This window comes from Astatotilapia calliptera, chromosome 7 (genome assembly GCF_964374335.1).
Source record: "Astatotilapia calliptera chromosome 7, fAstCal68.1, whole genome shotgun sequence".
NCBI classification, from domain to species: domain Eukaryota; kingdom Metazoa; phylum Chordata; class Actinopteri; order Cichliformes; family Cichlidae; genus Astatotilapia; species Astatotilapia calliptera.
In genome coordinates, this window is record NC_137428.1 from 54,248,767 (window position 1) to 54,271,400 (window position 22,634).

At 41.2% G+C, this 22,634-nt stretch overlaps 2 protein-coding genes across 3 annotated transcripts in view; one reads left to right on the top strand and one right to left on the bottom strand.

The window, feature by feature from the left end:
- The window catches only part of syt18b (synaptotagmin XVIIIb), a 367,435-nt gene that overhangs the window by 62,509 nt on the left and 282,292 nt on the right, over nucleotides 1-22,634 (bottom strand). The gene's annotated exons all lie outside the window — the stretch shown is intronic.
- tp53i11b (tumor protein p53 inducible protein 11b) overlaps nucleotides 8,830-22,634 on the top strand; it is a 46,374-nt gene continuing 32,569 nt past the window's right edge. The window contains exon 1 of the mRNA XM_026175705.2: nucleotides 8,830-9,049. The gene's annotated coding sequence lies outside the window, so the exon portion shown is untranslated. The remainder of the gene's footprint in view (nucleotides 9,050-22,634) is intronic.

Genomic DNA, 22,634 nt, shown 5'->3' on the forward strand with positions numbered 1-22,634 from the left:
GCTGGATGCTTTGCATTTGGTCTAATAATGTTTTAAAGTACTTTGGGGAACAACATGCAGGGTTATATCAGCTATGATAAATCAATTACAGTAAACGAAACAATCAATACACGCAAACGCTCGTTGATTACACGAACATAACTCTTAATGGGAAATCTGGGAGAAGTATTATCACATTTATCTCACACCTACACCATCAAAATGTCAGTGATGAGACCTCTTCACTCGAAGCAGATTGACAAGCGGTAAGAGATGCTGTGGATGAAAAAATGTTTGACATTTCTACACACAGCAGCATTGTGACTGGGAGATGAAGCCATCAGCTCTGCCCATTGCAATCAGGCCTCTTTTTTTTGGGAGGTGTAAAAGCAATACATCCTCAATCACCATTTTTATTTCCTCCTGCCTGCCTCCGGAGCCTTCTTTCAACTAGCCGGGATGTTTTTCTATTGCTGATGGAGGCGAACAGCTTCCAGTTTTCTAGGTAATTGGCATGTTGCTTAGTGAGCCTGCAGACGGAAATATTCGATATGAATCATGACATTATGGCTGTCTATATGAAAAGCAATAATTCACATATTGCAAACAGATCACGTTAAGTCCGGCCTTTCAACAGCTACCATTCAGTGGACTGTGGAGTATTTGTCTTTGTAATACGCAGATGTATAATCAATTCTTAAAATGAAGCAAGCTCATTAGAATGAAATCTTCACCTCTCCTGCTATTTCTCCCCCTTCAAATATCTTTTGGCCCATTATGAATTCTCACAGTTCGCTCGCTCTTGCTTCCTCTTCACACTCTCATTTATCTCCTCCGAGCTTTTGCTGACTTGAGTGATTTATTCACATCTCAAATTTAGCCTCTTGGTGAAATGTGAATAATGTCTGTGTCCCCGAGGGCAGCTGGCTGGTCACAGCTGAATACATTCTTAGCCCACGTTCTTCCATCCCTGCCTGTCATTTATATACCTGAGAATGAATAAAAATCACCTCTACAAAGGAGAACGAGCTGGCCAGGACCAGCGTGGCAGCATCAAACTGCATGGGTAGATTTTATTGCACTTCAGCAGCTGCACAAAATATCTTTTTATTTCAACTGACTTTATCACAAATGTGTAGGTGGTGTTTGCCACACAGTATGGCACATTGGAGTGCCCTGAGTGCCTTACCAATGCATTAGGCGACAGATTTTATGTAAAAGTAATATACTTAACAAAGCACTCAAACAGCACTCATCTTAACAACCTAAATCACAAAGTAGGGCAGTGAAAGAGGCAAGTGTTGGAGCATCGGGTTGCAGACGTAGATGTGGATGCTGTCAGAAAGGTAGAGCAGTGAAGTATTTTGTTGATTTGACTCAGTATTTTCACATTTAATGTTTCTGCATATAAGAAAGTCTCAATAGCTGCTCCTGGAGGATAAGATTCTAAGCTTAAAAAGCTCACGGTCATAATCTGAACGTGTTGATGTTCTGCAGCTAGTCCTTTTTTTGTTCCAAGCACCATCTAAGTTTAGCACGTTAGCATGAAGACATTGGACGGTTGTAGTAAAACATAAAGTGCTCAGGCTGATCACAGTGGGATGTTTTTTATGTGTGGATCTAAACCTAGAGAGGGAGACACCACAAATGTCTGTGCAATATTTGCTGAGATATTTCACTCTGAAGGACAAAGCACATATTTACACTACAACCCACAGAACCAAGCCACGAGTAAACATTCATGTTTTTGTGTATTTTTCTATTATTCATGCAGCATTGTTTCTTGATATCAAGACAGTTATTGTTTCCCTGCCAGCTTCTGTAGTTTTAAAGCGCTCGAAATTTGATTTGACATGCTTTTACTGGGGAAAAAAATGAAAAATATTCCATTCTGTTGAGGTTTATACAGACTCAGAACTATTTCCAAATATGGTTCGACCCAGCAGCAGCAGCCTGCATGGACTTTGCCTTTAGTTTTTACTCTGCTCCAAAGGAGCATCTTGACCTGCGCATAAAGAACTGCAGGGAGCGAACTGAAGTATATGATAAGACTCCTGTCCCTCTTTATCCTTGTAGAGCTGTCATATATTCCACCAGGAAGCAAAGGGACCTGCAGAGTGTCAGCCTGGATCTTATTTCACCTCCTGTTGGAGAGGAAAGAAAGATACAGTTCCCCGAGTCTTCGTATCCTCATCAATAAAACGCCCGCCCCGTCAGCAGGGTACAGAACAAATCAATGTGTGCCTTTACATGAGAACATCTTTGATGAGTAGAGGTTGTCTGAACCCTGCTCAGCTGTATTTCAAGGCCCAATTTGGGCCTGGTGGAGACTTAAAGGTTCTACTGACTATTGTGTTCCTGAAATGCAGATTTTTTTGAAAGCGTTTACTTTCTGAGCTTAAGTAAGATGAAATGCAACTTTACACGTTTGTTTGTGGACCGAGGCAAAATGCCACTTTCCTACTGATGCAAACAGGACTGAACTGAACTGTGAAGTGTTTGCTGAGGTGTGAACTCTGACAAAGAAAACCTTGTTCAGACACTCACGGCACCAGATCGAAGCTTGCAGGTCTGTTCCTATTCATCCCCCCAACTTTAAAAGTTCATCGTGGGCGCCAGGCTGGACTTTTTAAAAAAAAAATGTTTTAAATCTGCTATATTCTGCTGCTCGCTCTTATCTTCTTGCCTCACTGGTGTCTCACTGACACATATTTTATACTTTTATTTGGTCTTAATCAAATGCTCACTGATTGCTGATGGAGGGCTACATTATTTCCTTCTTTCCTGCATACATTTATCATCCAAGCACTTTCACTTGTTGACAATTCAACCTATTAGCTGCTAACAGCTGTTTGATATTGAAATGACACATTAATGTTGTGTGTGCTCATGCAGGCGAGTTACTCTATGGCTACATTAGTGGCTCCGCGGTGCTTTGAACTAAATAATAACATGAACCATTAACCATCTCCCAGTGATATTGGTGAAATAATACATGGATTATGCGCTGACCATGCACCAATCGGCGATAACATTAAAACCATTCATTTTGTCATATTACCCAAGTAGCTCACATGTCCTCAAAGCACTTATAACCCCTGTTGGAATAGCCTGACATTGGTAGCTGATTCTCTGAGCTGGATGTGACCTCTGTAGACAGGTCAGGTAGTTCTGAGGCAAAGTCAACAACTTGGTCCCCTTCTCTTGTTTTGGCTGATTTCTTTAGGGGGGTCATCAGGCAGATCCTCTGCCTTCATCTCACCTGATCCGTAGCATCTTCCTTCACTACATCCATGAACCACTGAAGTTTTCAAACTGTTTTTGTGTAGTTTTCCCTTCCATGGGTGGTCACATCCATATGAGTGCCAGGATCCAAGGTTTCCCAACAGAACATTGCACTGAGAGGAGATAACCCAGGTTATCGAATGACCTGTCAGTTTTAATGTTTTGCTGAAAGATGCACATTTTCAACAGGTATATTTAAATACCTGATCTTACTTGACACTAAACATTGTTAGTTTTTGTTATGCTTTTTTAGAAAAAATTAAATATTCCTAAAATATGTTGCTCAACTTTGGCTATGTGTAAACTTTAGGACAAGCACGTAGGTGGCTAAGAGCTGTGGAGACATTTTTCTAAACAGCGGAGTTATCGTGGTGGGCTGACATGAAACGTGAAGCAGTCATCAAAGTGAGCAGAAAGGGGGTGGCTTGCCTGTCTATCCGTGCAGTATTTTCCAAAGTATTTTGGTCTAGTCTCAACAAAGTGGTATCTCGTTAAACACTGTGTTGTAGCTTACCAGCAAAACAAAAGTGGCCTAATAAAATATTTAAACGGCTCTCCGTTTCCGTGCATGCTGCATTGGTGTTCATTTATCCTCTGTGCTTTTGGAAGGAGTGGAGAAATTTACCGACATTGCCTGTGAAATGATCCACCAAGCAGTTTTCTACCTTAATGATGAAATATTAAGTAAACAACGCATGTAGCTGTGTGCAGGAAGTCATATACTCATCCTAGAAGGCGATGAGCGTGTTGATCCATTAGAAAACACTGCACAGCCCTGGCTTTATTCCCCCTAAACTGAACAAATATTGGTATTTTAAGACTTAAAAATATCTTTTATACCTGCATTCATTGCTTTAAAAAGGTTCGAACACTGTTGGTTTTTGTAAGCTTTGAGTCCAGCCATTCAGCTGGCACAGTCTTTTCATTTCAAACTGGAATTAATTAGAATTAATCTGTTTTTAATTAAGTTGTTAGCATTTCTTACCGGTGAGATGCCTAGGCACCTAAAATGAAAGAACCCATTTTTCTTGTTTGTTTGTTATTTTCAATTTTTTTCCTAACGCTCTTGGGAAATTGCTCAGCTCGTTTCATACATCATATAAAATGTGATTCATCATCACATTAAATCTAAAGTAGACCTATGTTTTTGCTAATATTTTATCCTTCTTGGAACAAATAGGCACACGAGTCTCAAAATAGCTCTTGGCTGGAGTAAAGAGGAAATTTAATTACACTTGAAAGAGGGAACCCTATTGTTTCCATAAGAAGTGAAGCTTAAATATTTAGTTGGATTCCCCCCCAGCAGCAGCACAATACGGCACACCGAGCGTTCATTTTTGTATCGAAACATTATTTCCATGTGCTTGAAGTCTTTTTAAATGAACTCTGTTGTGTAATCTCATTGGCTGCAGATCTCTGGCTTTTTGGAATACCTCATCTGTGTACTCCAATGATAACTGCTCCAGCATTTCTCTTTTTCTTCTCTGTCACCTTTTGTGTGGACACTATTCAGTGGAGCAGTAATTCAGCTTATGACCTGATTATTATTGAATTTATAGGTTCTTCCAATTCACGCCAGGATCAGATAGAGAAAATAATGATTAATCTGAAAGCAAAGAATGAGCCAAGGAAATGATTAACTCGCTGTGCGCTGGTCCAACCTGGTGGGAGAGGGGTCAACAAGCTTGTAAGCAGAGAGAATGGGTGGGGAAGAGGCACTGTAGCTCAAAACTGCATTTAACTAATACTTGACCTTTGCCTCTTTTCACTTTTGAGCAGCTATTGGACCGAAGTCGAGCCTCGTGAGCGAGTCTCTCTGATAAACATCCAAACCAGCAGAAACCTCTCCAACCCTCTTGTTTGTTATACAAGAAAGAGGAGACCGGGACAGTTGTATTAATAATTAGAAATATCGGGTATTGCTTCTAAAAACAAGGAGGTTTATCCACCAGAATCAATAACTTCCAGTACATTTGCTCAAAAAGTTCACATATCAAATCACCTCTTCCTTTTTTCATTGTCTTCTTCATCATATCTTTCAGCTTTCATTATTGGCTGTGGACAGTATTGGCTCCTTTTCAGGAAGTCACTGTTCTCATCGATTTTGCACAGTTTTCCTGTTGCGATGCTTGCCTCAAAATAAAGCAAATAGCCCATCACAGCATTGCTCCTTAACAGCATATCCTGCTCGCTATAGAAAAAGGGAAGGATTAAGGGGAAAGGAAGATTTTTTTTATTTTTTTGGAATCTCTTCATACATTTTTAAGGGAACAGGATTACCATATGCGAGGAGTCATCGTGCTTTTTAAAACACCCTGGAATCGTAGGACATGAAGTGAGATGAAGCACAGCAGGAGAATTTAGGACTAATGCCTGAGAGGCTGTCAGACTTGATTAGATGAGGACGTAGGGTGCCTGGAAGAGAGCTGATAACAAGACCCCAATGTTACCTGGGGCTGTTGAGGTGTTTAGTATATGATGCTTATGGCCTAAGTCTAGTCTTTAAGGATTTGTTATCTGGACCATGTGTGCCCCATCATTGTTAATGAATCTTGTTAGCCTTGTATCCTCTTGTTTAGTAAAGAAATCGAGCTGTCTTGGCTACAAACCCTGATTTTCCAGGATTACATGATATATGTTTTATTTTAATCTTTTTATCTTCAGTGAAAACAGAAAACTGTTTCTCTTCCCGTTGCCATCCCAATTGCTTTGTTGACGTGAACCCTACCTTTTAAAATCAGTGAGAGAAAACAAGATAGGTTTTAAAGCCCCGTGCCTTTATCCACATTCATCAAACACCTTGTTCCAGTCAATCCCATATGGAAAAGAGTTGGCAGGAGGCAGAAACATTGAGTTTTGTGATACTGGAACCTGATTGGTTCGCTACACATTGGGGGTGTAAGAAGAGTGTTGTTTGTTTGACAGGTTTGAGTGTGGGTGAAGACAAAGCACACATGCCTCCCCCATACCAGCCCCTTTTCTTAGAGCCCATATTCTCTTGTTCATTGCTCAAATTGCACACAGAACATGCTTGCATTCCTGTGTCTGCAGGCTAAAAAAGGCACGCACTGAAAAATGGACAGGATAAAAGAGAAAAATCTCTATTTCAATCCATTGTGGCTTTCCATCAGTGTCTTCTCCCTCATTATGTGCCCATATCTTCAGTCCTCTCACACCAATCTGCTCACTCCAACACCTACCATCTTCTTCCATTTACCTGTAACAACCAGTCCTGTCACTGCTCAGTGTCAAATGTGACTGTTTCCCTTGAGTAACCAATATCCGGCTGAACCGTGGAACTGCATGTGTGTGTGTGTGTGTGTGTGCAATAATCAGGCGAGCAAAAATGCCACAGAAATAAATCTGATCTGTAGAGATGTTTTCCATGACTGCGATTACTAGTTAACGTAAACACCCTGCTGTGTTTAAGCGAACATTTTTTGCTATTAATGGAAGACGATATCTGTCTCACGTCGGCTTCGAGTCTGTTTTCAGTGTTTAACTGGAGTTTACGCGAGCAGTCACAAATCAGAAATGTGATGCTTGGCATTTTTCATGGAAACATGAAGGGGGGGGGGGGGGGGGGAATATGCACCAAAAGTGACACATCCAGTTAATTTCGTCTTTCTGTGGTGTTGCAATAAAATGTATAGAAACCTGTGTTTCCTGTGCTGTATGTGAGAGAAATCTGTGTGGGCTACGTTGCAACGTGAAGCCGCTCTGATTAATGTGTGCTACTTCACTTCTGGCAGCTACATCAGGCAAATCCTCAGAGATACTTCCTCCAACACTAATTCAGCACCTCAAAGCTCGCAGCGTGTTTTATTAGCACCTGGATGAGTATTGTTGAAGCTGTTACAAAGGCAGAAGATAAAAACAAATAAACCTGCCCTTTTCCTTGTAAGCTGTGAAAATAGTATGAGGAAATAGGAGGTTGCAAAATTGTACATATGTGTACACATATAGCTTGTAAAGTATGAGTAAAGTACGAGCAGAGAAATGTTATTACCAAAATGAAAGTGTTCATAGTTCTGCAGAAGCATGCCATCAGTGAGTGCGCAGGGTGTTTTTTGGGATTGGGGTGTTTACTTTATTTCCCAACCTAGGGGAAAAGCTTTGAATCACAACATAAATATGGGGGAAAACTTTGAGGCAAAGGAAGCAACTCGCTTTCTCTCTGATTTCTTTCGTATCATAGGCTCTATACAGTATAGCCTATTTATGTTTCTTAGTGTTGATTTTTTTTTCACTTAAATAACATTCGGAGTTTACACAAAGTCTTCAGCAACTGGAAAAAACCCATTTATCTAGCATATTCTTTGGGCAGGCTAATCAATGTGAGCCTTTCTTTGAGAGGAAGGTTCTCTGATCAAATAGTTGTGCAAACTGTTTATTCAGACGAGCTAATAATAATAATAGTTTATCTCCATATATGCTTTCTCTCTATGTGCCTAGTTTTTGTGCGTAATTTATTCTGGAGCATGCATTCATTTTTACTCTATTTTCTCTACTTGGGTATCTATTTTGGCGATGAGGCAGTTTAGCTTAATTCCAGTAAACAGCATGAAAGTGAAGGGCTGCATAGTTAGTTTATAGCAGGGGTGCCCAATCCCAGTCCTCGAGAGCTACTATCCTGCAGCTTTTAGATGCATCCCTACTCCAACACAGCTGAATCAAATGAATGGCTTGTTATCAGGCCTTTGCCAAACATGATGGCATGCTGAAGAGGTAATCAAACCATTTGATTCAGCTGTGTTGGAGTAGGGATGCATCTAAAAGCTGCAGGATAGTAGCTCTCGAGGACTGGGATTGGGCAGCCCTGGTTTATAGCATTTGCTATTGCTCTGTGATTCTGAAAAACAGTAATATTAAAATGGCAACAGCTCTGATGTGCGTTTACCTGACACTTTACCTCTTACTGTGAAAGATTTAAGGCCTGTAATGACTTTAATTTTATTTTTTATTTCTATACATAATAGGCCTTTTGGGAGATTTTCCTCCATCCCCAAGATTTTTATGGAGCTTCAAAATATATGAGCCTTATAATGAAGTTGAAGCAGTCTATTAAGCATGTGTTTGTGTACTCGCCATGGTAGTTCAATGACCTTGAACTTGAGAAGTTTCTTTGATGGGAGGTGGAAATGTCTTCAAAAAACTGAAGTCCAGCAGCTTTCTTTTCAAGCTGCTTAGCCTTACAGAATTAAGGCTGCTAAATGTCTTATAAGCACATTTAGCCTTACAGAATTACTTGTAGGTGGCACTTATAATCTTTAATCGCATATGACTACCCTGCAGTGGGTTTTATGTGATTTTTTTGTACTTTAACTACGTTAATGCCACATTTCTCTTTTTTCCCCAAAGTCACAGGGAGCCACTGGTCATCTACTAGACTTAACTTTTCTAAGTTAAAGACTAACTTAGGAAAGAAACACAAACAAATGAAGTAAAAATACTTTCAAGGTTTTTTATGTTTTTACTTACCGCGAATAACAGATCAGCACACTCATTAAACCATTCTTTATTTTGCTTTTAAAATTTTTGGCCTGTGGATCACTCTGGCGGGCTTTTGCTACTCTGTGTATTACGGTAGAAGAATGTGCGTGTGCGCCCTGGTGTGAGCGCCGGTTATTACGGTAGCGCGGTTGACGATTGTTTGCTGCTCCGGGGTCTGTGAAAGCGCCGAGCGCTGCGATGAACCTCCACAAAGCCCGCTCTGCTCTCCCGCTGTAACCGCAGCTTACGTCTCCCTCTGAGGCAAACTTTGGATACCGCTCCGCTTCCAGCTGTAAGTTACACACACGTCCTCGTGTTTTGGGCACATTTCCCGTCTTTCCTCTTCCTTTTTAACGAACTACAGTTTTACTTTAAGATGCTTCACGCTTTGTTTTCGTCTCGGAGAGTTAATTGTTAACTGTCAGATAAAATAGAAGTCATTACGCGCTGCATGACTCGGAAAGCTTTTTTTTTCCTTCCTGAAAGAGGTTTATTTTTTTATTTTTTTTTAAATTTTGTTCGCACCCGTTAGTTTTTTCCCCCTGTTGTATGAGTCGTTTATTTCAACTTTCTTAAAAGCTTTAATAGTATGCTACCACAGCCGGGGGACAATGAAGTTGAAAGTGGTGAACAGTTCTGTCAAACCCCACCTCATTAAGTTTAACGCTATTCCTAGCGTAGCGTTGAAGCTATAAGGATAAAAGGCTGTGTTAGTATTTAATTTTTAGCTATACATTAGCTTCCTAACTATCTGTGGCAACGTCTGAGCTGCTGCACCCCACCCAGTACATGTTTGGGAGCAGCTAATAATTGTTTGGTTATCCGGCTTAAAAGCATTTTACTGTCGTTATTCAACACGACACAGTCTATACTGTATTTCTTTTGGCTTGGTTTTAAATAGCAGTCTTCCAAGTTTATGGATTTCGTTATACATTTATTATTATTTTTAAACAAGTTAAGGCATTGGCTTAATGACAGAGGTGGAAACTCATTTTAACTAGAGTGGTTGGGCATTGAAAGCCACAACAAACTAATATCTTCCTATACTGGCAGATTAGAATGACATCTAAATGTGTTTTCTTGAGAAATGCCTCAGAAGCAGCTGTGTTTATTATAAAGAGAAGAGAGGACACATGCATGCATGCCTCAGTGTGCTGCAGTGTTTGTAATATAAAAATGAAAGGAATTTCTGCAAGTGTACACTGTACACATTTATGCTTTCTTTTGAAATTGTAATTAAGATGAATTAAGATGAAGCATGGCTACTGATTTGACGTGTGTTTAAAGAGCTGCCCCTCATTGTAGGAAATTAAAAATCCCTCAATGTGTGGGAGCCTGCTTAACGCCTGCGGGTCACATTAGTAATTGGTGTGTCAAGACTTGTCCCAAGCAGAGTTCAGCAATCCCTCAGTAGATGCTGAATAAACAGTCATGCTGTGAGTGTTTAGTTGTCTGAGGGGAAAGTCTCGCTTCTTTTTCTCCTGAGAGTTGCTGATTGAAATCTAAACTAAAAGTGCGTTTTCCACTTTCTGCCTGCTGAATTTGCTGAACATGTTGAGCTGGAAGGGTAGATGGTGAAGAGTTGTGTTTGTGTGTGTGTGTGTGTGTGTGTGTGTGTGTGTGTGTGTGTGTGGGGTTTCTTTTGTTTGTTTGGTTTTTTTTTTTTCCCCCCTTCCCCTCCCTCAGTGATACCGCTACTCGGTTCATGCGTGCTTATTGACACGCCCTTGTTTGCAAGGCAACAAGCGATTGAACACCTAACTCATGATGCTGGTATGAGTCAGACAAAAAGCAGCATGATGAAAGCGCCTCAGAAGCTTTTGCAAAAAATCTAATATTTCAAAATGTCACACGAGGAGACAAATGAGGGCTTTTCCTCTCAGCTTGAAGCCTTTAAAATTGCATCACTGGATTGCTGTTCTCATGAATGGAGCTCCCCCCCCCCCATCCCTTTTTGCATGCATTTGAGTCGCACTGTTTTCCCCCTAATCATCTTGCACTTGGACATCTCATCCAGGCTCTCTGTGTGGGCAGTGGTTTCTTATTGGTCAAGGAAATGGGAAATGGTAAACTGCGCTTCGATCTTTATTCTTAGTGGTCATGGCGACAAAGTTCCCACCTTTGTGAAATTTAAAAAAAACAAACAAAAAAAACCCGCAACAAAAACCTGATGTTGAGTGGGCAGCACTGGATGCCTTTTTGTGATACTGTGGCTGTATTGATGTAAACATGTTTTCCAGCTGAGGTACTTGCTCAGAATTAGCCAATCTTTTAAGCTAAGTGAGGATAATCTAACCATCAGGTATTTTTATTGTTAACATAGTAGCACTCTGAATGAAGTAGTGGCTCTAGTAAAGAGGTCAGATGTGGCTCGATGTTGACCTTTTGGGCAATTTGCCTTTCCTGTGAACGCTTCTGCCTGCAGGATACCGTCACCTTAGCTAACCCTCAAAGACTGTTTTGGCTTTTGTTGCAAGCCCTTCTCACTAATGGCTCTCATGCAGAACAATATCACGGTTCACTGTGTCACACAGAAGTAGCACACACTGTCATGCAACTGTGCTTATTATCTGTCTGACCAATGAAATCCTGAGAGGGGTGCCTGCAGTGCAGAACTGCAGGTTTTGATTGTGTCCCTGTGCACTCCACCAGGCTGGATAGGGAGTTGGGCTGGTCTCAGTGGAGTTGGGTTGCGAGGCCAACATCATCCTGTGAGAGTTAAGCAGAAGCATATGTAGATATGTTTATGTGTCTGTGTAGTCTTATATCAGAGCGCACTGAGACAAGCAGCAGCACAGAGTACAGCTCTGGGCAGTCCCACAGGCACATAAACATTCTTGTTTTACTGTCTGATGGGTAAGAAAAGCACATGGTAACATTTTTTTGTATTAACCTCTCAGTGATTTTAAAAATATTTCAGTTCACAACACTGTGCACCAGCATGGACCCAAACTAGCTATTCCATTTTTAACACAGAGAACATTTGTTTCTATTGCATTATCCTTTAAAAATGAAAATGTAGCACACGTTGTTGCTGTAGGGGAAAAATCAGAGTTTTGCCTTAAGCCTTGTTTTTAAGTGTTATGTAAATGGTTAGAGTAAGAATTTTGTTCAAACCACATCCCTGAATAAAGGCATCTTCTACTGTGCTCCTTTCATAATCGTCTCTTTAGATGTAGGCTATCCTCAAAATAGCAACAAATATGATTTACTTGAGCGAAACTGTGGTAAGCTATATTTAGTTTAATCTTTTTCTACTGACTTCTGGTCTGTCTCCAGGGCTTACTGTGCACCAGCAATATTGTCATGCCAGTGAAGATGGCTTTCTTCCTGGTGTCTTTGCTTTTAATTTCCTTCTGTCTGCTGTGACTCTGGGTTAGCAGACTCAGCAGATGAGTCCCTGTTTATTCCTAGTGGACAAGATTAGAGAAGCTAAGACTCCATGTTGCTTTTTAGATTTTGTCGTTTTATGGAGGTTGTAGACTTATTGATCTAGGAAATGCAGAAAAGTGGTTCTGTGGTTGAATGTTGGCAAAAGACTGGACAATTTTAGTGAATATTTGGCAAGGCCTTTCATTTTGAGAATTCCACACAGACTCTACAAAATCTCATCCTGGGTCCATTTCCTTGATGAGCACTGTAATTCCTTCTGCAATATTACTGTAATCTTTTGTCAGACTCACTTGCATCCTTATGCTCAAGGTGTGGCCACAGCTAATAGTATTTATAATCAGGAAGTAGAGTAAAGCCTCTTACACACAGGCTACGTTTTTTTTTTTTCTTTTTTGGTTTGTTTGTTTGTTTGTTTTTTTGTTTTTTCTGAAACAGCGATGCCATTCATTATCAGTTTAATTGTCCACAACTCCTGTCTCATTTTTGCTGCTAACCTGCTCTCCTCTGCCCTTTGTTATGCCTACGGAGTGGCTTACTGGACAGTTTGATTCAAACACCTCCAGTTATCCTTTAGGCGTTTTAAGAGAGGATCTCATCTATCTATTATCTTGGACTGCAGCTGGTGATGGTAGTCCTTGTTCTGCTCGGAGCTCCACAGGGAGCTAGGAGGCCACTCTAATCAGAACTGGCAGCAGGTGGAGAGCTGGTTCGTGTGCTGCTATGCCAAGCTTAGCAAGACTGCTGAGCAGAACAAAGACTGCCATCGGCAACTGCAGTCAGAGACGGTGAAGATTGAATTCATCAGCAAGATTAGAGGCTTACAGAAGAGACCCTTGATTATATTGCTCTGTTTTTGTTTTTTTGTTTTTTTAAAAGCTTTAAGCCTGTTTGATTACAGCAAAAATCATAATCACAACTATTTTGGTCAGTCATCTTGATTATTCATAAACTTAAAAGTTTTGCACTATATATGGGTAGGGATGGGTATCGTTTAGGTTTTATCCGATACCGGTACTTTTGAAACGGTGCCGGTGCTCAAACGGTGCTCAAACCGGTGCTTAAAGAATGGAGAACACAAAATTGGTCCAAAAACCTCATGTTCAGCTGTTTATTTTTTTGTAAAAAGATAACAATGTTAGCCTTTTCTGCAGCTATAGGGCATATATGGTATCACTCTTGGCTGGAAGCAGTGCTTAATCAATGGAAAAAACACAAACTTTGTCCAAAAACCTCTCATGTTTAACTGTTTTCCACTCTTTCTTTGGTCATTTTAGCCTTTTTGTTTTGGCCAGGGTGAAGGGAGTATCTGCCATCAAACAAGAAGACAGCCACATGTAACTATGATGACGTTTGCTAGTTCACCTTACATGCATTAATTTATTAACGTGGTTAGCCTACTCAACGTAAATTACACACGAACAACATTAAGCTACTCATGCAGAGAAGAACGGCTGCTGCTGCCATCATCATCCGTCATCATTTCTGCTACACTGGCAGGGCTAGGGGCCAGGACTCTCCTTTTCGGGTTTTTGGGGATGTTGCTAACTCCGGGTCTGATAACAGGCACCACACCCGCAGTAGATGTGCTCGGTGTGAGGTCTCGCAGCAAGCTATCAAATACGGCACATTTCTCGGCTTTTAAAAAAAAAAAACGCTATGCGTCGCCAGGTGTTTCATCAGATTTGAGGTGTTACCTCCTTTGACAGTATCACAGTATCAGCTTAAAGCACTTGTTGCAGGCTGCTGAGTTTGCATCTTTTGCTGTGAAGTACAGCCAGACTTTTGACCGCTTTGCCCTGGGCGTTTTTAATCTGTAGCTCTGCTCTAAAAGAACGTACGTACCTGGACCCGCCTACTATCCTTGGAAATGTAAAATGATTGGCTAGAATCTAAAGTGTATCACAGCTCAGGAAAAAAAAGCACCGAAAAAAAGCACCGAAATGTGCGCTGCTTTTCGGTCTGGTTACTACCGTTTATGTCAGAACCAGTGCCATGATGGCACCGGATACCGGTACCCATCCCTATATATGGGGGATTTCCTTATACTTTAAATATAATTCGTATGTGAAAAACCCCCCAGAAAAAACAAAACACATGTGGGCTCCAGGGGACACAGGGTTATCTGACTGGGACTTCTGACTCTAAAGCCCCTTCACCCCAACCAGTGGTGCCTGTCGGTCCACAGCCTCCACTGTGGGAATCCCTAGGGTACAAATGTGGTTATAAAGGGCCCCCTGCAGCAGCAGACTGGCTTGCATAGCAGCGCAGGGGTGAGCGACAGAGTACAGAAAGCAGACCATGTGAGAGACCCTGAGCGATCTGGGGACAACAAGTTGATAATGGAAACCTTGTGAGTTTTACTTCCTTTAGAAGAGGTCTAGAGCAGGTCCACTGCCGGTTCAGATAGAGGGGGAGGAGGTGGAGGTGGTCAACAAGTACAAGTACCTCGGGCTGTGGGTGGACAATAAACTGGACTGGTCATGCAACACAGAGCACCTGTATAAAAAAGCCCAAAGCCGACTGTACTTCCTCAGGAGGCTGAGGTCTTTTAACATTTGCAGGAAGCTCCTGAGGATGTTTTACCAGTCGGTGGTTGCTGGAGTACTTTTCTATGCTGTGGTGTGCTGGGGGAGCAGCACAGCAAAGAAGGACTCATCCAGGCTGGAGAAACTGATCAGGAGGGCTAGCTCTGTGGTCGGCATGAAGCTGGACACTCTGGTGACAGTGGCAGAGAAAAGGACATTAAAGAAACTGATGGACATTATGGACAATGCCAGGCATCCTCTGCACACGGCCATTAACAACCAGAAGAGTCTGTTCAGTGACAGGTTGCTTCTCCCCAAGACAAGAACTAACAGACTTAAAAACTCCTTTGTCCCACACGCCATCAGACTGTTTAACTCCTCTCTGGAGGGGAGAGGGAGGGGAAACAGGAGGACAAAGGAGGGGGGAACAACTAAGCTGTAGTGCCTCTTCACCTCACTGTGCAATACCTTTTGTGCAATACTTTTGTAAATAGTCAACAGTGCAATAGACTCAATACTTGAAATGTGCAATTCACTTGTATTTTTATTTTTATTCCTATTTATTCTATTTATCCCCTTCGTATATTTTATTTATATTGTCTCTGTATTTATATATATGTGTGTGTGTATAACTCTGTAACTTCTGTCGGTGCTGTGCTTTTTTTGGAAATCGAATTTCCCAGAGGAACCCACCCGAGGGATTAATAAAGTTCTATCTTATCTTATCTTATCTTATCTTATCTTATCTTATCTTATCTTATCTTATCTTATCTTATCTTATCTTATCTTATCTTATCTTATCTTATCTTATCTTATCTTATCTTATCTTATCTTATCTTATCTTATCTGAAATAGCTTGTTGACTGAGATTTCTCTTTTAGTCATCTTGGTTGAATCTGTGATAAACAGTGAGCAAGTGTACACGTGCAAGCATGCACAGCTGTAACAGAACAGTATGCACCCATGGGTGTGCATATGCTCATAGAATAAATAACCAATAGAATCTAAATCTGTGTTAAGCACTACAGCTGGTTTGTTTCACTCCTGTACAATAGCACAGGAGTGAAAGAAGTCAGCAGTGAAATGAAACAGAAATGAGTATGTCTGGTAAAAGACCTGCTGCCTTTCACAATAAGAAATAATTCATGCTGTGCTGGTTAGCTGCTCACAGAGCTATGCTGTGGAGTTGGGTTAATTGAGTCTGTGCGTATTCGTGCTCACAGTGGAACATTGTGATTGTTTTGGCTGCTCGTATGCGCTCCTGCATTGAGACATTCCCCCCCATGGTTTCACCTTTGCCATTTAAACAAAGTCTCCATTCATTTATCCTCAGGAGCACACAGACATTACGTCTGACGTTTTCAACACCCTCGTACAGTGGGGCAAAAAAGTATTTAGTCAGCCACCGATTGTGCAAGTTCCCCCACCTAAAATGATGACAGAGGTCAGTAATTTGCACCAGAGGTACACTTCAACTGTGAGAGACAGAATGTGAAAAAAAAAATCCATGAATCCACATGGTAGGATTTGTAAAGAATTTATTTGTAAATTAGGGTGGAAAATAAGTATTTGGTCAATAACAAAAATACAACTCAATACTTTGTAACATAACCTTTGTTGGCAATAACAGAGGTCAAACGTTTACTATAGGTCTTTACCAGGTTTGCACACACAGTAGCTGGTATTTTGGCCCATTCCTCCATGCAGATCTTCTCGAGAGCAGTGATGTTTTGGGGCTGTCGCCGAGCAACACGGACTTTCAACTCCCGCCACAGATTTTCTATGGGGTTGAGGTCTGGAGACTGGCTAGGCCACTCCAGGACTTTCAAATGCTTCTTACGGAGCCACTCCTTTGTTGCCCGGGCGGTGTGTTTTGGATCATTGTCATGTTGGAAGACCCAGCCTCGTTTCATCTTCAAAGTTCTCACTGATGGAAGGAGGTTTTGGCTCAAAATCTCACGATACATGGCCCCATTCATTCTGTCCTTAACACGGATCAGTCGTCCTGTCCCCTTGGCAGAAAAACAGCCCCATAGCATGATGTTTCCACCCCCATGCTTCACAGTAGGTATGGTGTTCTTGGGATGCAACTCAGTATTCTTCTTCCTCCAAACACGACGAGTTGAGTTTATACCAAAAAGTTCTACTTTGGTTTCATCTGACCACATGACATTCTCCCAATCCTCTGCTGTATCATCCATGTGCTCTCTGGCAAACTTCAGACGGGCCTGGACATGCACTGGCTTCAGCAGCGGAACACGTCTGGCACTGCGGGATTTGATTCCCTGCCGTTGTAGTGTGTTACTGATGGTGACCTTTGTTACTTTGGTCCCAGCTCTCTGCAGGTCATTCACCAGGTCCCCCCGTGTGGTTCTGGGATCTTTGCTCACCGTTCTCATGATCATTTTGACCCCACGGGATGAGATCTTGCGTGGAGCCCCAGATCGTGGGAGATTATCATTGGTCTTGTATGTCTTCCATTTTCTGATGATTGCTTCCACAGTTGATTTTTTCACACCAAGCTGCTTGCCTATTGTAGATTCACTCTTCCCAGTCTGGTGCAGGTCTACAATACTTTTCCTGGTGTCCTTCGAAAGCTCTTTGGTCTTGGCCATGGCGGAGTTTGGAATCTGACTGTTTGAGGCTGTGGACAGGTGTCTTTTATACAGATGATGAGTTCAAACAGGTGCCATTCATACAGGTAACGAGTGGGGGACAGAAAAGCTTCTTACAGAAGACGTTACAGGTCTGTGAGAGCCAGAGATTTTCCTTGTTTGAGGTGACCAAATACTTATTTTCCACCCTAATTTACGAATAAATTCTTTACAAATCCTACCATGTGGATTCATGGTTTTTTCTTTTTTCACATTCTGTCTCTCACAGTTGAAGTGTACCTCTGGTGCAAATTACTGACCTCTGTCATCATTTTAAGTAGGGGAACTTGCACAATCGGTGGCTGACTAAATACTTTTTTGCCCCACTGTATGGCTGGTTAGCTGACTTCCTGGCACCCTTTTACTGCTAGGATTCAAACCTACAGTGTGATGAAAGAAAAGAAAGGATCTCCTCTGCTAAATGTTGAGAATTAAGGCAGCAGCTTCATCTCCCTGTAGGATCAGTGTCACATCCATGCCACCCCTGTGGAGGTTCAGTAATCCCTATGGTATGGTTTGGTTTCTTTATTCACTCACAGATTCCTCATCATAAGTTCACCACTGAACATTTGGATTCTGCTAAACTCACAACTGTTACTCTTTTACTTCATTATGCATTACTTTCACGTTCCAGGTTCATCTAAAGGTCTTTTCACTGAAACAGGTCTTCTACCAAAGTCACTAGATTTCTATTCCAATAGCAAACTTGGATGATTAATTTTAGTATTGTTGAGCAACATTTAAGATAAAGTTTTCATTAATCAATTGCTTCTTTTCTTGTTTACTTGATTTTTCTGGACAGTAGCCAAAGAGTAAAACATGTCTTTATACCTTTTTTCAAAGTTGTTATGTTTATATTGTTTCAAATAATTGTTACAAATAATTAAGCAGTTGTTAATTAAAAGGGACAAAGTAAGCCTAAAAGGCTGGAATTATTGCTTATAAAAATGTTTATCATCCAGTTTTCCTAAGCTGCCTATTACTTTTAGGCAAACACATCTGGTAGCGACTGTGTTTGTCAGCAGAAAAGATGTCCCTGGTCCAAGTTGGCCAACCTTTGTTCAGCAGTGAGTGACTTTTCCTGCTGTGATGGTTTAGATAAGGATGGGAGTCTCATTTCCTATGACGTGATTCACAAACTTTGAGTTTGCAAGTTGGTGTAATCACACAGACTCTTTCAAACGCAAATTGTGTGTTTATATACAGTGGGGCAAAAAAGTATTTAGTCAGCCACCGATTGTGCAAGTTCCCCTACTTAAAATGATGACAGAGGTCAGTAATTTGCACCAGAGGTACACTTCAACTGTGAGAGACAGAATGTGGAAAAAAAATCCATGAATCCACATGGTAGGATTTGTAAAGAATTTATTCGTAAATTAGGGTGGAAAATAAGTATTTGGTCACCTCAAACAAGGAAAATCTCTGGCTCTCACAGACCTGTAACGTCTTCTGTAAGAAGCTTTTCTGTCCCCCACTCATTACCTGTATGAATGGCACCTGTTTGAACTCATCATCTGTATAAAAGACACCTGTCCACAGCCTCAAACAGTCAGACTCCAAACTCCGCCATGGCCAAGACCAAAGAGCTTTCGAAGGACACCAGGAAAAGTATTGTAGACCTGCACCAGACTGGGAAGAGTGAATCTACAATAGGCAAGCAGCTTGGTGTGAAAAAATCAACTGTGGGCGCAATCATCAGAAAATGGAAGACATACAAGACCAATGATAATCTCCCTCGATCTGGGGCTCCACGCAAGATCTCATCCCGTGGGGTCAAAATGATCATGAGAACGGTGAGCAAAGATCCCAGAACCACACGGGGGGACCTGGTGAATGACCTGCAGAGAGCTGGGACCAAAGTAACAAAGGTCACCATCAGTAACACACTACAACGGCAGGGAATCAAATCCCGCAGTGCCAGACGTGTTCCGCTGCTGAAGCCAGTGCATGTCCAGGCCCGTCTGAAGTTTGCCAGAGAGCACATGGATGATACAGCAGAGGATTGGGAGAATGTCATGTGGTCAGATGAAACCAAAGTAGAACTTTTTGGTATAAACTCAACTCGTCGTGTTTGGAGGAAGAAGAATACTGAGTTGCATCCCAAGAACACCATACCTACTGTGAAGCATGGGGGTGGAAACATCATGCTATGGGGCTGTTTTTCTGCCAGGGGACAGGATGACTGATCCGTGTTAAGGACAGAATGAATGGGGCCATGTATCGTGAGATTTTGAGCCAAAACCTCCTTCCATCAGTGAGAACTTTGAAGATGAAACGAGGCTGGGTCTTCCAACATGACAATGATCCAAAACACACCGCCCGGGCAACAAAGGAGTGGCTCCGTAAGAAGCATTTGAAAGTCCTGGAGTGGCCTAGCCAGTCTCCAGACCTCAACCCCATAGAAAATCTGTGGCGGGAGTTGAAAGTCCGTGTTGCTCGGCGACAGCCCCAAAACATCACTGCTCTCGAGAAGATCTGCATGGAGGAATGGGCCAAAATACCAGCTACTGTGTGTGCAAACCTGGTAAAGACCTATAGTAAACGTTTGACCTCTGTTATTGCCAACAAAGGTTATGTTACAAAGTATTGAGTTGTATTTTTGTTATTGACCAAATACTTATTTTCCACCCTGATTTACGAATAAATTCTTTACAAATCCTACCATGTGGATTCATGGATTTTTTTTTTTCACATTCTGTCTCTCACAGTTGAAGTGTACCTCTGGTGCAAATTACTGACCTCTGTCATCATTTTAGGTGGGGGAACTTGCACAATCGGTGGCTGACTAAATACTTTTTTGCCCCACTGTAACTGTCCAGGCTACAGCCAGTGCTCTCTTGACCAGTCTAAATACATTTATTAGTTACTTGATTATTAATTCTGCCTTAAACTTTAAATGTGTAATGAGCTAGCATATCATATTTAGATTATTGTTATTTTTATTAATTAGATCAGAGCAGAAGCATAAAGACAAGTATCAAGTGAGCATTGACCACTTTATTTTTCGACTGCATAATGCACATGCAGCTCATATCACAGTGGTCACAGCAGGTCACTATTTAAATTGGTTAAAGACGAAGGCTCATTTTCTTCTTCTTTAGCCATTTGTGCCTGTGGAAGTAGGCGCCATCAGCAAGAGGCCTTTGTGCCTTTGCCTCTAGCTGGCTCCAAGGAAGATCTATTTTCTTGGTGTCTGCTAAATAATAATAATAAGAATAATGTAAATGTGTTAGTCCCTGTAGTGGACTAACATACCCCATGTGCTACTCTGCATTTAACCTATTCGCCCAGTGAAGCAGTGGGCAGCCACCAATGCAGCACCCGGGGAGCAGTGTGTAGGGTCGGTACCTTGCTCAGGGGTACTGCAGGGTAGCCGTACAGTGGAGTCAAATCCCCGACCTTCCGATCATGGGGCAACCACTCTACCTACTGAGCTATCCCTGCCAAAGGTGTCTTTACCATGTGCTTCTTGGATGGCTGGCCCTGCTCATGGCTTGGGGGTGTTCTATGTCAGGGCATGCATGGCTAGTTTTAGTACCATGTTCCCAATTCATCCTTACCACCTTGTTCCAGTTTCTTTTTCTACTGACACTTGTTGTGTCTCGCTCCTCAGATCGACATTGCTCATTTGGTCTGGCTAGTGGCTCTATTAAGAATTCTTCTCAGATGACTGCTGATAAAATGTCAAGCTGAGGGTAGTCTTTGTCATCCTGCATATTAAAGCTCAGGCTTGTCACCCTGCTTATTGATGTCATTCCCCTATTTTGTCTAAAATAGGCAAATAACTCCATTCTGTTAGGGTCTGAGTGTGACAGTTCAGACAATGACTGTGCTGTGATTATGGCTGTATTTACTTGTAAATTGCTTGTGATTGCTCAGAGAGAAAGTTAGACCTCTCATTTCTTTTCCCTCTGAATCCTCACCCAAGAAGCACAGTAGAGAAAGAAGGAGAGCAAGGCACCGTTGCAAAGCAGTAGGACAACCACAGTTTTTGGGTTTTTTTCACTTGTTCTCAGATATTTTTGAGTTCATGTTGATTTCGTTTAAATATCATCGATCGTTTTGATAGCAGCCATTAAAACCCTGATGTGTGCACGAAGTTGCATAAAATCACCCAATTTAAAGTGCTTACTTTGAATAGCACTTCATAAGTTTGTTTAGAGATGAAATCACCAGGAATAATTCTTCTGTATGTTAAAGTAAAAAGTAGAAACACAGTTGAAAATGAGAATCCAAATTGAGTGAGATATGTCTCCAATTTGTGTGATTAAGCTCTACAGGATGGTTATTGGTTGATTACATTACAAATTATGCAATCAGTGCAGCGTGACATGATGTGACGGGGAAGAGTTGTTGTTTTTTTTTTTTTTTTTTTTTTGTTTTTTTGGTGATTGTATGGGCCATCAGATATTATTTTTGTATTACCAAAATGTACATTCATCATTTTGAATTTCTTTCACTATTTGACCTGCTGTGATTAAATCTAAAGGGTATCATAAACATTTCTTAATCATGTTGTCCAGCTATAATGGTGTTATACTTCTGTCTGCACTATACCTGATGTGGTTTGCTGACATTGGTGAGGCAAAATGACAAGACTCTTCTTTCTATTGAAAGGTTTAATTTTCTTCTAAATGGTTTAAGGCAGTGCAGTCACAACTAGACTTTTGCCAGGGGAATAATTGAAGTAAGGACTAGGAGATAAATGCAACCTTCTTCATGATTAGATGTCTACCTCATTGTGCTTGGACATCAACCATCTTATGCAAGCATTGATTTGCCACTGGCTAAGGTTGATTCCCTCATTTGTTTCTGCGTAAACTCAGCTGAGCCCACATGGTCTTTGTGGTGTTCAGTAAAAACCTGATTAGCGAGTTGCTCAGATGTGCTTACATTTATTAGGAAGTGGTTTTGGTGTATACAAAGATTGCAATGTAGAGATAGGAATGGGGACAAAAAAACTCTGGAAAAACTGTATAAATGGCTTACTATACAGAAATTGGATCAGAAGTTTTATGTGTAGGAATTTACTGACAGAGAAGAAAGTTAAAATGTAATGTTTTAGGCCTAATGGAATAAAGACTGAAATATTAGGATTGTTGCTAGGTAGCCTACTAATGTTACTACGAGTTACAACGTTGCATTACATTAGCTTAAGCATTTATAATACATTAGCATTATATAAATTCTTATGGAGCGTAATTGATATTACACTGACAAGTAAGGAATAATAACAGAAAGTACTTTTATGTTCTACTTACTGCCTTCTTTATCAGTGAGTCAGGGTGGCAGTTGCACTACTTGC